Raw genomic sequence first — 4,126 nt, 5'->3', positions numbered from 1 at the left:
TGAGTTCAAGGCCATCCTGGTCTACAGAGTGAGTTCCAGGACAGCCAGGGCTATACAGAGAAACCCTGCTTTGGAAAAAAAAAAGAATTGCTTCAATCAAGAGCTGGGCTTGCTGGCACACATATGCTAATCGAGTACTTGGAAGGCAGAGGCAGACACATCTCTTTGAGTTCAAGGCCAGACTGATCTACAGAGGAAGTTCCAGAACAGCGGGACAACTAGGGCTGTTACACCGAGACACAAAGAAACCCTGTCTCAAAAAATCATGAAGGAGAAAGAGGAAGAGGAGGAGAAGTTTTTTGTTTTGTTTTGTTTTTCGAGACATGCTTTCTTTTTGTAGCCCAAGCTGTCCTGGAACTCACTCTGTAGACCAGGCTGGCCTCGAACTCAGAAATCCACCTGCCTCTGCCTCCCAAGTGCTGGGGTTAAAGGCGTGTGCCACTACTGCCCAGCAAGGAGAATTGCTTTAATTTTTTTTTTCAAAGACTGAGTCTCATGTTTTCTAGGCTGACTTCAAAGTCACTACTGTAGCCCTGTAGCCCAAGGATGACCTTGAAAGCCCGGTTCTCTGCTTCTGCCTGCTAAAGGCTGGGATCACAGACCTTAAACGCCCGGTTCTCTGCCTCCGTCTGCTAAAGGCTGGGATCGCAGCACACTCAGCTCAGCATGTTTACTTTTCGTTATACTAGAGGTGGAACTCAAGGCTTCTTTCACGTTTGACAAGCACTCTACCAACTAATACACATTTCGGGGCCCTAAAAGTCTTATTCTTTATAAACCCTACCTTTACTTTAAAATGGAAAGATTTTGTTTTGTTTTGTCACAAACTAAAATAGACCTCTGGGGCTAGTGAGATGGCTCATCGGGTAAGAGCACCAACTGCTCTTCCAAAGGTCCTGAGTTCAAATCCCAGCAACCACATGGTGGCTCACAACCACCCATAATGAGATCAGACACCCTCTTCTGGTGCGTCTGAAGGCAGCTACAGTGTACTTACATATAATAAATAAATCTTTGGGCCTGAGCGAGTGGGGCCAACTGGAACGAGCAGAGGTCCTAAAAGTCAATTCACAACAACCAGATGAAGACTCACAACTATCTGTACAACTACAGTGTGTACTCATATACATAAAATAAATAAATAAATCTTTTTAAAAAATAGACCTCTGATCTTTAAAAAATAAAGCCCGGGGCTGGTGAGATGGCTCAGTGGGTAAGAGCACTGACTACTCTCCTGAAGGTCCTGAGTTCAAATCCCATCAGCCACATGATGGCTCACAATCACCCACTATAAAATCTGATACCCTCTTCTGGTGTGTCTGAAGACAGCTACAGTGTACTCATTTATAATAATAAATAAATTTAAAAAACATTTTAAAAAATTAAGCCCTCTGCATTTGAACACCTCATTTCCCTTTCAGTGTTCTCTCGATACTATAGTTACCTTTTAAATTTACACTATTTTTGGTTGACAAATCATAGTTGACATGTATCTGTGTATGTATGTGTGTATATATTATATGTGTGTGTGTAATATAATTTTATTATTTTATGTATAATAAATATATATATAATGCATATATATATGATGTTTTGAAGTTTATGTACAAAGTGACAAGACTGGCTCTACCATATCCTCACTTACTATTTTCTTTCCAGTGAAACATTGGAAATGTAAGAAGCTATTCTGGAATATATAATACAGTGTTATTGACCATTACCCTTCTATGTTATATATAGATCTCTTTTTTTAAATATTTATTTATTTAATGTATGTGAGTACTCCGTAGCTGTCTTCAGATACACCAGAAGAGGGCATCTGATCCCATTACAGATGGTTGTGAGCCACCATGTGGTTGCTGGGATTTGAACTCATGACCTTCGGAAGAGCAGTAGGCACTCTTAACCACTGAGCCATCTCTCCAGCCCCCAATATAGATCTTAAAGCCTTTTCATCCTTCCCATCTGAGAGAAATCCATTGAGTTTAGGGTGCTATGGTCATACATCGTTTCCTCCTGCCTCTCTGAAATTGTATGTTTTGACCAACATTCTCCATATCTTCCTCCTCCCCCAACCCTAGCCTCTAAGAATCTCTGTTCTATTCTGCATTTGATCTTAGTCAGAAGGTGGACACCACTGTTTCCCTTTGCTATAAGCTCAACTTTTTCAGATCCCACATGAAAATGAAATCATGTATCTGTCTTTCTGTGACTGGCTTTGTTCTGCTCAGCAGTATTTCCTCCACACATATCACTGTGTAGCTCTGGTTGGTCTGGAACTTTCTGTGTAGACCAGCCTGGCCTTGAACTCACAGATAGCCACCTGCCTCTGCCTACTGAGAGCTGGAAGTAAAGGCACGGGGTACTGTAGTAAGAATTTTGGTTTCTTTATGTTATGTGGATGTTTTTGTTTTAATCCCAAGTGTGGGATATGGGGCTGCTTCAGATTGTCCACAGCAGCTGACTATGTATGATTTGTCTGGTGCTCTGGCAGGGATGTGATTCTGTCAGATGAAGATTAGCTTACGTTTGGTATTCTGGGAACTCTTGAGAGGGTATAAAAATCCCTAGATCCCTTAGAGGTTGCAGCTGCCTCTGCTGCTGTTGCTGGTTTGTTGGTTGTGGGTTTTTGCTGGTGGTAGATATCCTCAGGAAGAAAATTGGACTTGCCCAAGGAACCCGATGTCCCTAATCAGCAGGAAGTGGTCTAAGGAGATCGACACCCTTTCCCCTCTAACCCTCTTTCTCTCCTACCTGGAAAGTGTTGGGAGTGGGAAAGATTGGGGTGGAAAAGAGTGTTAGGTTAAAACAAAAACAAAAACAATAAAGTAGCCAAAAATTACGGTTACAGGGTACCACACCAACTCATCTCTCTCCTTTTGAAAAAGGAGGTCTGTTGTACGTGTAAGAATTTTCTTAATTCACTCACACACTAATGGGCACATGATTTGATCTTGGCAATTGTGTGTTACACAAAAGTCAATATGAAAGTATGGCTATTCCTTTTTATTGATTTATGTTTCTATGGATATATATCTTGAGTAAGACTATACTGACATTTTTACCTACAATGAATAAGTTTCATCTTGAGCTGGCCTGGAACTTGCTAGGTAGACCAGCTTGACCGTGAGCTCACAGAGATCTCCCTATCTCTGCTATGCATGTGCTAGGGTACTGGGATTACAAATATTGGATACCAAGCCTGGATTGCTTCTTTCATCTTTTTAAAAATTAATTAATTTGTTGATTTTTTTTAGTGAGTGTGGATGTTTTGCTTCTATATATGTCTGTGTACCACGTATGTACCTAGAACTAGAATTAGACAGTTGTGAACTGCCGTGTGTGTGTGTGTGTGTGTGTGTGTGTGTGTGTGTTGAGAATTGAACCTTGATCATCTAGAAGAGCAAGCCATTGTTCTCAACCAATGAGTCATCTCTCCAGTTCCTCTTTCATCTTTTTGACAAAAGTTATTCTGACAGGTATTAAATGTAATCTGCTTTTCTGTAATAACTAGTGACACTTGGTTCTTGGTTTGTTTGTTGTTTTTCTTTTTGAGAGAGAGGGTATCCTGTAGCCTAAACTGGTCTTAAATTAACTGTATAGTCTCCTACCTCCACCTCCTGAGGGACATGGGCCATCATGCCAGGTTTTACATGGTGCCCAGGGTTGAACCCAAGGCTTTGTGCCTTCATCCCCTAAGAAGTCTGGAGATGAAATGGTTTGCAAGGTCCTTCTAAAAATGCCAATAGATGCTTTCTGTAGAGAGTTCACCTTCTCTAAGGGACTTGTCTTTTCAGAGTGTTCATCACTGTGCAGAGTGACTCCCATGAGTCTGTGAGTCACATCTAGCTTCTAATATACTCCTTATGTGAAACAATAAAGACTCTTATTGCCTAAGGAAATGTTGCTTTAACAACTGAATTTTAAAGTAGGGGAACCCTAGGTTCAAATTTTGAATTTTCAATTAAGAACATATGTGTGTCTCATGTCAGATTATTTTAATTATCTTAATCAGGCTTCTTGCTTCACAATCTCGTTTATTTAATGGCTAATTCCTGTGGGAGTTTTTGGGAAGTTTTAGTAGATCTTGAGCCAAAAGAAGCATGAATCCCTCGCATGAACAGTT

This window comes from Mastomys coucha, unplaced genomic scaffold (genome assembly GCF_008632895.1).
Source record: "Mastomys coucha isolate ucsf_1 unplaced genomic scaffold, UCSF_Mcou_1 pScaffold7, whole genome shotgun sequence".
NCBI lineage: Eukaryota > Metazoa > Chordata > Mammalia > Rodentia > Muridae > Mastomys > Mastomys coucha.
The sequence above is the reverse complement of the archived record's forward strand: the minus strand, read 5'-3'. Positions refer to the sequence as shown.